This window comes from Odocoileus virginianus, chromosome 26, assembly GCF_023699985.2.
Source record: "Odocoileus virginianus isolate 20LAN1187 ecotype Illinois chromosome 26, Ovbor_1.2, whole genome shotgun sequence".
NCBI lineage: Eukaryota > Metazoa > Chordata > Mammalia > Artiodactyla > Cervidae > Odocoileus > Odocoileus virginianus.
This window is the reverse complement of record NC_069699.1, coordinates 11,998,525-12,013,327: the sequence shown is the minus strand read 5'-3', so window position 1 is coordinate 12,013,327 and position 14,803 is coordinate 11,998,525. Positions and strand designations below refer to the sequence as shown.

Genomic DNA, 14,803 nt, shown 5'->3' with positions numbered 1-14,803 from the left:
CTAGAAATACTAAATTTCTGCTTTAAAACCTGGGTGACTTATGATTCGTTAAAGTAGATGTCTAGTAAGACTGAGTCTCAAATTCTTCTTCATGGGGGTAAGGTTAAAAAAAAATCAATAAATGAATTCCAAGAAGGAAGAAGAAATCCATTGTGGGGATCAATTCTCTTTCAGAAAGATACATTAGAGTTACTTGGCATGTAGGACTCCCCTAAAATGCAGAAGCACAGGCAGACTGCTGTCTCCATAGAAACAGAATGAAATAATGAAATTACACAAGAGACTGCACAAGACTACAAAGTATATGAAAAGAACCCAGTGGAGACTTGGAGTTTGGACCAAATGAACCTCATTATCTGTTTGACGTGCATTTCCCTGATAATTAGCAATGTTGAGCATCTTTTCATGTGCCTATTGGCCATCTGTATGTCTTTGGAGAAATGTGTATTTAGGTCTTCTGCCCTTTTTTTGCTTGGGTTGTTTTCTGTTATTGAGTTGCGTCAGCTCTTTATATATTTTAGAAATACAAATGGGGCGGATACAAATGAACAGAGGGAAGGCTAACCCAAATCATGCTCTCTTTATGGACGTATAAAAGATTCAGAACATCCTCATTAAATGTAACTGATGCAATATGTGATCTGTAGGATAATACTTACATCAATAGCCTATCAGATTTAAACAATAAAAAGAGCTCAAAGCAGATGAAAAATCTATTTCAGATAAACTTTGGATTCTCTTTTTCACATATGTCTCTTATGGATGGATTTTGGCGTTTGCCACATTCTGAGATTTGCTTTCTTTTAACGGTTGAATTTATTCAAATTAGAGTTATTCTTAAACTTATCTTTAGTCTTAATTTTATTGTCTTATTGTATATTTTCTTTCTAAATGTTTTCCTAAATTAGATGTAGGGTTTAATGCAAAGCAAAGGAACCTTTATCAGGACAAAAAGAAGCATTCTACAATGGTAAAGAATAAAATGCACAGGAAGATATAACTATGAACTTTTTGTGTCAAATACAGAGCATAGAACTCTAAAAATGGAGAAGAACCAGAACATACAGGGAAAAATATTTTTAAAACACAGTAGTATTGAGAGACCTAACCTATCTCTAGGAGAAGGCAATGGCAACCCACTCCAGTACTCTTGCCTGGAAAATCCCATGGACGGAGGAGCCTGGTATGCCGCAGTCCATGGGGTCGCTAAGGGTCGGACATGACTGGGTGACTTCACTTTCACTTTTCACTTTCATGCATTGGAGAAGGAAATGGCAACCCACTCCAGTGTTCTTGCCTGGAGAATCCCAGGGACGGGGGAGCCTGGTGGGCTGCCGTCTATGGCGTTGCACAGAGTCAGACACGACTGAAGCGACTTAGCAGCAGCAACCTATCTCTCTCATTGCTTGATGAATCAAGTAGATAAAAATGATAATGTAGATCAGGGGTTGACAGATGAGGCAATGTGGGCTAACTCCACCCTCTTTTTGTAAGTCAAGTTCTATTGAATACAGCCACACAAACAGTTCATTTATGCACTGTCTGCAGCTGCTTTTGCATCTCAACGGTAGAGTTGAGGAGTTACAGCCTGGACTCTGTAGCTCATAAGCCTGTGATGTTTACTGTCTGACTCTTTACAGAAAAAGTTAGTTGACCCTTGGTATAGAGGATATGAAAACTTTAATAAGATTAATAGAAACATATCTGTCTCTCTGCCCTGAAAATTGAGACTGTACCTCCTTCTCGAATTTCTGGAAACACTTCACCATGCATTAGGTTAAAAGAATATCAGTAAATATCAGAAGAATATCAGTAAGTAGGAATTGTATAGACAACATATTTTAACCATAATACACTTAAAGTAGAAAGAAAAATGATAAAAATACACTGTTAACAAATATTCTCAATGAGCACAAAGATCTTATGGATTGTATCTCTCTGGATCCCACCACAAGACAAAAAACACATATTGATTTAAACAGGAGAATTTCAATATAAAGACTCATTAAACAGTAATTGGAGAGTAAATGTAAGATTTACAAAGAACCCTGTAAGTAATTCAGACACTGAGGGAGAGTACCCAAGGAAGGACAGACTTGAAGGGTCGAGAAGCAACAGTGAGAGCCGGACGTGGAGCAGCAGACTGGTTCCACATTGGGAAGGGAGTGCGTCAGGCTGTGTATTGTCACCCTGCTTATTTAACACATGTGCAGAGTACATCATGTGAAATGTCAGGCTGGATGAAGCACAAGCTGGAATCAAGATTGCCAGGAGAAATATCAATAATCTCAGATACGTAGATGACACCACCCTTATGGCAGAAAGCAAAGAAGAACTAAAGAGCCTCTTGATGAACATTAAAGATGAGAGTGAAAAATTTGGCTTTAAACTCAACATTCAGAAAACTAAGATCATGGCCTCTGGTCCCATCACTTCATGGCAGATAGATGGGGAAACAATGGAAACGGTGAGAGACTTTATATTTTAGGGGGCTCCAAAATCACTGCAGATGGTGACTGCAGCCATGTAATTAAAAACACACTTGCTCCTTAGAAGGTTATGACCAACCTAGATAGTATATTTAAAAGCAGAGACATTACTTTGCTGACAAAGGTCTGTCTGGTCAAAGCTGTTTTTTTCCAGTAGTCATGTATGGGTGTGAGAGTTGGACTATAAAAAAAGCTGGGCACTGAAGAATTGATGCCTTTGAACTGTGGCGTTAGAGAAGACTCTTGAGAGTCCGTTGGACTGCAGGGAGATCCAACCAGTCCATCCTAAAAGAAATCAGTCCTGAATATTCATTGCAAGGGTTGATGCTGAAGCTGAAACTCCAGTACTTTGGCCATCTAATAGGAAGAACTGACTAACTGGAAAAGACCCTGATCCTGGGAAAGATTGATGACAGGAGGAGAAAGGGATGACAGAGGATGAGATGGTTGGGTGGCATCACCAACTTGATGGACATGAGTTTGAGCAAGCTCTGTGAGTTGGTGATGGACAGGGAAGCCTGGCATGCTGCAGTCAATGGGGTTGCAAAGAGTCGGACACGACTGAGTGACTGAACTGACTGACCTCTTCCTGCAGGCTGTGGATCAGACCTCACTGGAGATGGTGTGACTGCAGCCCACAGGACAGTGGACAGATCTGCTGGGTTGCCCCAGCCAGAGCTGGTTAACAGTCCCTGGGCAAGCAGGAAGCAGCCCTTCACAGTGCAGGTGCATCGTAGCCAGTGGGTAAACACACAGGGGGAGGCAGGGTTCTGATGGTGGTGGGAGGCCTGGAGGGTGCGTAGGGGGATCACAGGAGATAAACCCAGAGAAGAGGACAGACAGGGGAAGTGGGGATGCCAGTGCCCTGGAAAGCCTGGAGTGCATGATACCCCTGGGGGTGGCGGGTGCGGGGAAACAGTGGATTTCTGATCACAGGCCAGGCTAGGATGGGGGCTACAGAGGGGCCCATACTGTGGGCCCATGGAGCGGTCAGATCTCTGTCAGATGCCATCACATTTTATACTCTGGCCAACAGTACAGCTGCCAGAAAAAAACAGGAGAGCCCCTTCTTTTTTTGTTGTTGTTGGGTTTTTTTTTTTTAAGATTAAAAAAATTTTTAAATTGGAGGATAATTGCTTTACAATGTTGTGCCAGTTTCTGCCATACAGCCACATGAATAGTCAGTATACACGTATCCTTTCTCATTTGAGCCTCCACTCTTCCCTCCCTGATCACACCCCCTCGGTCCTCACAGAGCGCTAAGCCGAGCTCCCTGGTTTATATGGAAGCTCCCCACTAGCTGTCTGTGTTACACTTGGTGATGTCTGTGTCTCAGTTCTTCCCACCCTTTCCTTCCCCCAACTTTGTCCACTATTCCACTCTCTACGTCTTTGTCTCTGCGTCTGCCCTGAAAATAGATTCATTGGTACCATTTTTTTAGATTCCATGTATATGCCTTAATATACGATGTTTGTTTTTCTCTTTCTTACTTACTTCACTCTGTGTAACAGGTCTCGGTTCGTGCACCTCAGTTCAACTGACTCAAATTCATTACTTTTTATGATTGAGTAATATTCCATCACATATATACACACACACACACACACACACACATATATATATATATATATACCACAACTTCTTTATCCATTCAACTGTCAGTGGACATCTAGTTCATTTCCATGTCCTGGCTATTGTAAATAGTGCTGCAGTGATCTTTGGGGTACATGTGTCTTTTTCAGTTATGGTTTTCTTAGGGTATATACCTAGTAGTGGGATTGCTGGGCTATATGGTAGTTTTATTCCTACTCTTTGAGTAATCTCCATACTGCTCAATATCAGAAAAACAAACAACTATATCAAAAAATGGGCAAAAACCTAAACAGACATTTCTCCAAAGAAGACATACCAGCTGGGCAGCAAACACATGAAAATATACTCAATATCTCTCATTATTAGAGAACTGCAAGTCAAGACTATAATCAGGTGTCACCTCATACCAGTCAGAATGGCCATTATCTGAAAATCTGTAAACAGTAAATGCTAGAGAGGATATAGAAGAAAGGGAGCCCTCTCGTACTGTTGGTGGGAGTGTAAATTGATACAGTCCCTTCTGGCTGCAGTGTGTTCCCTGAGATGTTTTCGCCAGCCTTTGGAACTCTGAACTCTTATTACTAGTAACTTAATCACACTTAGGTTCTAGTATGTTAGCCAAACATTTACCCAAGGTATGTGAACTCTGTTGTATACATACATATTTATCACTGAAGTCATTAGCTTTAAAAATAGCCTGCAACAAACATTCAATTTATCTTCTCTGGAAAAGATAATACACATTTATATCTATGTATAAAGTAAAGAAAAACAGACATAAGGCTATTGAGGGCCTCAACTGAAGCACGTACAGACCAAAGATAAATTTTACAATGGTTGTTAAAAAATAAGTTACAGAATGAGGTGTTGGAATTGCTTTCCCACAAGGAAAAATAAGCAGACTTGTAGTTTTCATTGGACTTGGGTAATTGTAGAGGTATTTTGCCTGAAGGAAGGAGAATGAACTTGTTAGCTTTTGAGGTTCTTTTCAGATAGGGTCCTGTGAACGTAAGCATGCTTATCCTTCAGGGAATATGAAACCTGTCAAACCATATTTATACTATACCCTATGGAATCATAATGAACTATGAGAATAAGACAGCGATTTTAAGTCTGTCTTGAGTATGTACTGGTTCGAGAATATGATGATTCGAGACTCTCTTCCCAGAAAAATGCCTAGGCTTACCTATATTCTCTACATAAAACATAATTTCAAGGGGATCTTTGAACCCTCAGTTGGTAACTATAGTATAAGATATGGCCAATCAAAGATGTAACAATTTGACTGTGTCTCCTGAAGAAAAGATAAAGTAATTGTTTGACCTGAATTTTTTTTTTTTTTTTTTTAAATAGAAAGCCAGGCTGTACTTCCAGGATGAATTTTGTAACTAGGTAATTAATTGCTATTTTAAAAAAATATGCTACAGATTCCTTTTCCCTATATTAAGATAAGTATTTTCAAATTTGTAGGAGATAACTGGTCTTATAGTTTTTTTTGTTATATGCCAAAGTTGCCAGTCTTTAGCCTGGCTTATACTTTTCATATTAGCCATGCCTTTCTCATCCACTGAAACACTGACTCTGCCGCTTGGGTAGGATTGCAGTCCTCATCTGATATCTCCACTATTGATCTCCTAAAATATTCATTGGATAACTTTTTTTTTTTTTAGTGAAATGTCTGACAGTTCTACTTGTAAACTTGTAGCCTCCTGACAAAAAATTTTTGAATTACGGAGATCCAGCATATATTCTGCAGTTGATAATATACAAGATCCTCAACATACCTTCATAAGCATCCTGCATAAGATCAAGAAGCAGCCATTGCGTACACAAACATGCCAGTTTATCACACAGTGTTGTTGTTGTTCAGTTGCTAAGTCATTACCCAACTCTTTGCGACCCTGTGGACTGCAGCATGCCAGGCTTCCCTGTCCTTCACTATCTCCTGGAATTTGCTCAAACTTATATCCATTGAATCAGTGATGCCATTCAACCATCTCATCCTCTGTCATCCTCTTCCCTTGCCCTCAATCTTTCCCAGATCAGAGTCTTTTCCTATGAGATGGCCAAAGTATTGGAGCTTCAACTTCAACATCAGCCCTTCCAATGACTATTCAGGGTTGATTTCCTTTAGGATTGACTGGTTTGATCTCCTTGCTGTCCAGGGGACTCTCAAGAGTCTTCTCCAACACCACAATTCGAAAGCATCAATTCTTTGGCACTCAGCCTTCTTTATGGTCCAGCTCTCACATTCATACATGATTACTGGAAAAACCGTAGCTTTGACTCTACAGACCTTTGTTGGCCAAGTGATGTCTCTGCTTTTTAGTATGCTGTCTAGGTTTGTCATAGCTTTCTTCCAAAGAGCAAGTATCTTTTAGTTTCATGGCTACAGTCATCGTCTGCAATGATTTTAGAGCCCAAGAAAATAAAATCTGTCACTGCTTCCACTTTTTCCTTATCTTTCATTAAGTGATGGGACTGCATGCCATAATAAAGTTTTTTGAATGTTCAGTCAGTGCAGTGTAGAAAATTGTGTGCTATACTTCTAAGTTCCATGGGGCCTGTGAAGGGAATAACTAACTACATTATTTGGGGCAAGGAAGAAGGGCAAAATTTACCCTCTTAATCATTTTAAGTGCATAGTTCAGTGGTATTAAATACATTCATAATGTTGCGCAGTCATCACTACCTCTATAATTCTTCTCATCTTTTAAACTTAAATTCTGCCTACTAAATAATAACTGTCTGATCTCCACTCTCCACAGTCCTTATCAACCACCATTCTATTTTCTATCTCTGTGATTTTGACTGTTCTAATCACCTCATATAAGTAGAGTCATATAACATTTGTCAGTTTGTGAATGGCTTATTTCTTTTGTCATAATATCCTCGAGGTTCATCTGTATTAGCATGCATCAGAATTTCCTCCCTTTTTAAGGCGGAATAATATTCTGTTGTATGTCTAGGCCACATTTTGCTTATTCATTCATCTGTTGCTGGACACACTTGGGTGGCTTTCCAGTTTTAGCTATTGTGAATAACACTACTGTGACCATGGATATACAGATATCTTTTGGAGACTCTGCACCAATTTTTTTGACTATACCCAGAAATGAAATTACTAGATCCTATGGTAATTTTAAACAAGTTCTTTGTCCAGTTTTTAATTATGTTGTTTGCTTTTTTGTTGTTGAATATTAGAAAGTCCCTGTATATTCTGAATGTTAATCCATTATCAAATATGTTATGAAAATACTTTATGACATTCTGTGGATTGCCTTTGTACACTGCTGATATTGTCTTTTGATGGACAGTTTTAATAACTTCATAAATTTTCATGATTTGCCTAATTTCTCATTTGTTGCCTGTACATTTTGTGTCATATCCAAGAAATCACTGCCAAATCTGGTATCATGAAGTTTTTTCCCTATGTTTCTTCTGAGAATTTTATAGTTTTAGGTCTTACATTTAGCTGTTTCATTAACTTTGAGTTTATTTTTGTGTGTGTTGTTAGATAAGCGTCCAGCTTCATTCTTTTGAATGTGCAGATCCAGTTTTCTCAGAACCATTTGTGGAAAAGATTGTTTTTTCCCATTAAATGGTCTTCATACCTTTGTTAAAAATTATTTAACTACATATATGAGGGTTTTATTTCTGGAACCTCTCTTTCGTTGGTCTCTATGTCAGTCTTCATGCTGTCACCACATGTGTTTGATCACTGTAGAGTAAATTTTAAAATTTAGAAGTCCAGCTATGTTGTCCTTTTTCAAGATTGTTTTGGCTATTTTGGGTCATTTGAAGTTACATATGGATTTTTGGGTAGGGTTTTCTATTTCTGCAAAAAGCTTTATTGGGATTTTGAGAAGGATTGCATCAAATCTGTAGATTGCTTTGGGTAATAATTGCTGTGTATTATTTTGCTTGATTTTCATGTACTGAATCATCATTGCTTCCAGGAGTAAAGCCCACTTGTTCATGGCATTTGATATTTTAATATTCTGATGAGCTTGGTTTTCCAGAATTTTGTTGAAGAGGTTTGCATCAGGGGTCATCAGGGTTATTCATCTGTAGTTCTGTTTTTTATAATGTCTTTTTCTGGGGTTAGAATCAGGATAATGCTGGACTCATGGAATATGTTAGATGTTCCCTTCTCTTCAAATTTTGGGAAAAGTTTGAGAAGAATTAGTATTAGTTCTTTTTAAAATGTTTGACATAATTCATTAGTGAAACCCTGAAGTGTCTGGGGCACTAAGATCCTGCAAGCTGCAAGGTGTGGCTAAAAATATAAATAAAGGAAAAATAGACTTTAAAAAGTCACATTATCTCAGTTGGCATCTGGCATGAGCAGCTGAATTGGTGTTTGAGGTGTAGCTGAGGACCCTGGTGCCTCAGGCAGTAATGAATCTGCCTGCAATGCGGTCAAGTTGGGTTCAGTCCCTGAGCCAGGAAGATCCCCTGGAGAAGGGAATGGCAACCCACTCTATTATTCTTGCCTGGAAAATCCCATGGACAGAGGAGCCTGGTGGGCTACACTCCATGGGTCGCAGAGTCAGACAAGACTGAGCAACTGACACTTTGACTTTGTGTAGCCAGGGAGCCGGCCTTGTTTGTATGCCTCCACTTCCTCCTGGAGAGTCTCAGCTCTCTGTTCTGGACTGCAGAGACTTAGATTCAGTCTCCTTGCTAGTTACAGTTCTGTTCACATTTTCTGCTTCTTCAGGATTCAGTCTTGGAAGATGTTGTGTTTCTGGGAGTTTTTTCAAAATTGTTTTTGTAGAAATTGTTTAATTTGTTTTAAAATGTTCATGGAATACAAAGAATCTTAGCATAGCCAAGGCAACTATGGAAGAAAATAAAGTTGAAGGGTTTAACACTACCTCATGTCAAGATGTACATGAAGTTATTATAATCAAAATGGTGATGTATTGGTGGAAAGATAACTTTTGAGGGTTGTGGATATGTTTCTTATCTTGATTGCTCTGTGTTATAAATATGTACAGTTTCTTTGCCTGCCAATTATGCTTGAAGGAAACTTTAAAAAAATAAAGTCCCTTTGAAGTTACTCTATTATTATCATTTCTTCCAGAATGAATTCTGCTGGTGGTCTTTGTGTTCAGTGGTCTTCTTCATTTTAGGCTTCCTTTCTAGTCAGGCTCATTAAGAGTAGAAGTTATTTGTACTGTATGGTGCTGCTGTTTTCTTTTCTGTGCGCTAATGCCTTGCTATGGTTACCTTGACTGCTCTGGGTCCCCGAATTTCCATATTATGGTGATACTGGATGTATCGCAAATCTAGACTCCGAGCCTGTCGAGGATTTGGCACAGGTTCTGTTGCTGCTGTTTTCAGTAGAGCAGCTTCATTTATTCGTGGAAGCCCCAAGGCTGGAACAGCTGTTTCAGCTTCCTTTCGTGGACGGGGAACTCCAGCCTCCACTTCACATTCTGGGCCTGACTTTTGTCCTAGCCCAAACACGGGCTCTGGCCCCAGTTATATTGGTGTTCCTAGTTGCTGCTTCTAACAGCTTTTGAACCTCAGGCTTCTGTGTGTTTGTTTTATTTATGGTCCACGAAGATATTTCTCTGTGTCTTAATTGTTTTTTCTTCTTTCAGTTGTTATGCAGTTGTTGGTGCAAAAAGTCACACACTGTCTTGACTGGAAGTCATTTGTCCATTTCCCAGCTTTATTACAAGCACTTTCAAAATGCTTGGCCACCACAAGCTCTCAATAAATAATTGTGGAGTACATGGATAAGATACAACAAGTGCCAAAACCTAGTTACAAAACAAAATTGTAATGCGAGCTGGTTTATGTCATCTGTATGTATGTGTATATAAAGGACACCAGAAGAAGGGAGGGTAGGGTGATTTACACCAAAGATTTAACAGGGTATTTCTCGAAAGTTTTTTTTATTGAAATATTGGTTTAGGATGTGAGTCATAAAACAGAAAGGTTTCCTGTAATGAGGTGGGACAAGGATCCTCCCGAGGGGGCACAAAACAGTGGGCATTCAGCCTCAGCCTTGGAAGCATTCTCCACTCAAGAGTGTCCAGAAGGTGGCCTTGGAGGGAGCTGACACGCTGCACCATTGGGGACCAAGGGGTCTTCTTGCTCAGCCCAGAGTGTAGGGTGTGAGGCATGGAAGCTCAACAAGGAAGCTGCTTATTCTGGCTCTTTCCACTCTCAAGATATCTGACATTCTCTCCATCAGATGGAGAATTGTACCTGGAGTGTAATTTTAGCCTCAGAATCTTGAGCATTTTTCCTAATGCACTGTATCATTTTTAGTAAACAGCGAGGTGTGTTTTTTTCCCCCTAAATTTAGGATTTGAAATCCAAGTCAGATCTGACAGGTAACTCCATGCTTCTCGGATGATTCAGAAGCAGGTATCTCTCCATCCTCTCTTCCAGTGGCCAGCTCAGTCGGAAAACTTCATAAATATTCACCAGCTCTGCAACTCAAGTTTCTCACAGTAGCTGCTACAACAGAATTCACTCTTTAATTCTGCCAGTAAAGGTCAACATACTGTTCTGTTCTGTGGAGATGAGCAATTTGGTTGGATTTCCTGTGGCAATAAATTGACCCTGTAGTGCTATAATAAACTGTATTTCAGTCCTCCAAAATAAGCAGCTAGGTATGTCTCAAGAGAGCATAAAAGTTCATTTTGAATTTAAAAATGTTGTTCTTCTACTTCGGGACTCAGTGAGTTATGTGTCTTGGCACCTATGTTGCATCCATGAAATGATAAGAATAGTGATTTCTTTTAGGAAGAAAACAGGTGATTTTTTTTTTTTTTTTTAAATGTGCAGAAAGGTTTTTTGGGGGGGGGCATGATTTGCTAATCAATTCTTTTTAAAAATGTTGTTCCCTTTTTCTTGCAGTACAGTTGATTTACAGCATTGTATCAGTTTCAGATGTACAGCACAGTGATTCATGTATACATATAAACTTTTTTCGAATTCTTTTCATCTGTAGATTGCTACAAAATATTGAGTATAGTTCCCTGTGCTATACAGTAGGTCCTTGTTGTTTACCTGTTTAGTACTATGTATATGTTAATTCCCAAATTCCTAATTTATCCCTCCCCCTGCCCTCTTTTCCCTTTGCTAACTGTAACTTTGCTTTCTATGTCTGTGGATCTATTTCTGGTTTGTAAATAAGGTCATTTGTATCTTTTTCTTAGATTCCACATATGAGCAACAGCATGTGATATTTGTCTTTCCCTGTCTGACTTACTTCACCTAGTATGATAAGCTTTGGGTCTATTCAGATTGCTACAGATGGCAATATTTCATTCTTTTTTTAGAGTTGAGTAACAATCCATTCTTGATGCCCTTTTGAGTAGACATGTCACAAGCAGCAGCCCCTGGGCCTGCTCTCTAATTACTGTCAAAGAGCATGACTACCCGGCCCCCTTCCCAAGCAGGACATTTTGGGCAGACGGGCTCTAACATGTCCTTATACAATGGCCCAACAGAGCCATTTGACACAATATATAAAGGCACCTTTTTCATCCAGTTTATTTGAAAGATTCACCAGAGAGTTGAAATGACCATTTGTCACCTGCTGCTGCTGCTGCTAAGTCACTTCAGTCGTGTCCAACTCTGTGCGACCCCATAGATGGCAGCCCACCAGGCTCCCCCGTCCCTGGGATTCTCCAGGCAAGAACACTGGAGTGGGTTGCCATTTCCTTCTCCAATGCATGAAAGTGAAAAGTGAAAGTGAAGTAGCTCAGTCGTGTCCGACTCCTAGCGACCCCATGGACTGCAGCCCACCAGGCTCCTCCATCCATGGGATTCTCCAGGCAAGAGTACTGGAGTGGGGTGCCACTGCCTTCTCCTTTTAAGTCAGTAATTGGACCAGAGGAGTACTTCTGGCCCTTTCAAGTTCTATCATTCTAAAATTCACTCAAGAGATAATGAAAAAAACTTAGTAGCAGAAAAGGTGTAATATTTTTCCAAAAATATTCTCAAGGAGTCTTTGTTGCATGCAGTTCCATGTTCACTCTTGTAAGGTATCACTTGGGCTAGGAAGTAATTGTATTCATATTTAGTTCAAAGTTAGAATTTATTCTCACTTGAATCCTAACAATTTTAGACTTATTTTTGGGCCGTGTCTACATGATCTGGTAAAATAGATTGAGACGCATCAGCCTTGACTGATTTGAACTTGTTAGCATACTTCTTAGGAATGTGTCCTGTTGTGGATTGTGTGCCTGTGTGTATATCTTCTATTAGTTATTTTTATTTTCATTTTGATGGGATTCCCTAGGGTCATTAATTGTCAGGTTTCCATAATTTCTGTCTATCCCTGGAACTGAACCATCTCCAGGAACAATAGTGGGACATCACTAAAGACTTGCCCTGTAGAATTCACTTCCTATCATCATTCTGCCATCAAGAGCATGCCTGTTGGACTGTGTGCTTTCAAGTGCAGTAGACAAACACTCATTTTACAGAGAAGTAAATGTGAGTATAAGCTGTTTGGTTGAGCTTTTCCTGTCTTTCTTTTCTGTCAGTGTGAATTGAAGGGTTAAGTTTTCAGCTCATAACCTTTTTTTTTTTTAAATAAGTATGGTTTCACACATAATTAAAGATACACTTGAGGCAAAAATAGGAAACTCACATTTCATGTAAATGAAACCTCAAAGCTGTTTGGAATGTGGAGACCAAGATAATTACAAAATCCATCATGCAGAAACACTGCAAATACAGACAATTCAATGTGTTACCCAGTTATCAGTTTCTCTTCATTTATCACTGAGAGAAAAACAGATTGAATGTTTGATAGCTAACCTCATTTTTCCTGTACTAGTAATTGTTTAAAAATCAAGTTCAAAACACTTTGAGCATTAACACTGGGAAAATATAAAGTACCAAAATGTAAAATAATAATAAAATAATATTTTATGCTGGAACCTCACATACATGATGCCAAAAAGTGTGAATGAAAAACTAAAAAAAAAATTATTCTATAATCTTGATTTATGGGCAGAACAGCTCCCGTCTGAGTTTTTATTTGTTTTTAAGGTGAAATGTCGTTTCTCGCCTGCCTTTGAGGGTGTTTCTGGAGGAGATTAGCATTTGAACAGTAAACTCAGTAAAGCAGATTGTCCTTACTGATGCAAATAGGCATCACTCAACTGTCTGATGGCCTGCATAGAACAAAAAGGCAGAGGAAGGCACATTTGCTGTGCGCTTGAGCTGGGATGTCCATCTGCTGCCATCATACATTGGAACTCCTGGATCCTGAGTCTTCAGGCTCAGACTAGGGTTTGCACTGTTGGCTCCCCTGGTTTTCAGGGCCTTTGGATTTGGATAAGAACTATACCATCAGCTTTCCTGGACTTCGAGCTCTCAGATGGCAAATCCATGGAACTTTTCAGCCTTTATAACCATGGGAGCCAATCCTTCATAATAAATCTCTTTCTGCATAATTATATATCTCCTGTTGGCTCTTTCTCTGGAGAATCCTATCTAATATACTAGTTGAAAAGGCTGTAAATTTAAAATTTTAATACGTATTGCCACATTGCCATCCCTAAAAGGTAGACTGCCATTTTCATTCTCCCCAAGAGAAAGGCTACCTGTTTCCCCACAGTCTTGCTGATACTGAATTTTATGAAATTACATCATTTTGCTTTTCTCATAGATGACATTTTGTAAGTCTTTGGTGTTTTGTATTTATTTAATTTTTAATGTAATTTAACATCTTTGATGGGTTTGTTAGCCACTGCTGTATCTTTTTCTATAAATTCCTTTAGTGTATTCTTTGCTGATTTATTTTCTGTTTAGTTTATTCTTTTCTGTTGATTTTTTTAAGAATTGTTTGACTAGTAAGATGTTTATTATTTTGTCATAACAAATATACCTTTTATTTTCTTTCTGTATTTATAATTTTTTTGTACTTTAGCGCTAAAGGTAATTTTCATTTAGTAGTCACTTTTATCAGCTTTTCTTTTTTTTTTATCAGCTTTTCTTTATGACTTTTGAGTTTTATGTTATCTTTTAAAAGGTCTTCCCATTCCAAGAATATAAATATATTCATCTGTATTTTCTTCTGGTACTTTCTTGATTGATTGTTTTCTACCTTTTGGTGTTTGGTTTAGTCAGGATTATTATTTTGTTGTAAGGAGTAGGGTGGACATCTATGTGGTAGTGTATTTGTAAAAGATTTCAAACATCACATACTATTAAGATTTTGTTTTGTATGCTTTGGCATATAATTGTTAGGTTAGTGGGAGTAGCACCTACATATCCTATGAAAATACCATTTCTTTGAATACAGTTGGTTCTGTTTGTTCTTTGTACCACAATCATTACCTAATTGGGAGTAGTTTGTATTCTAAGAGACAATAGGAAAACATGTCCTGTGAAAACAGCATCTCTTTGACCTAATTGGATATCTTCCTAATAAAATTAAAGGGGATGAAACTGTAGTGATTCTTTTATAGCACGGGAAAGAAGGTGCATAGTAGGAGAACTGTTCTGATGCGCACCCCCCCGCCCCCAGGGATTACCAGAAGAGCCTTCATTTGGCTTTGTGTGATCCTCCAGAGAAACTAGCATTTTCCGTGTGAAAAAACAGCTCTTCTCCGCTGATTCATCAAGTACAGATAGTCATGATCAAGACATTTGGGATGATGATGAAAACTCCATTTAAAGTCAAGAGGTGTTATGGATAACAACTTGACGTGTGTGTGTATGTATGTACTTTATAT

At 38.7% G+C, this 14,803-nt stretch overlaps 1 protein-coding gene across 5 annotated transcripts in view; it reads left to right on the top strand.

Moving 5' to 3' along the window:
- Positions 1 to 14,803, top strand: part of ULK4 (unc-51 like kinase 4) — a 487,767-nt gene that overhangs the window by 333,635 nt on the left and 139,329 nt on the right. The gene's annotated exons all lie outside the window — the stretch shown is intronic.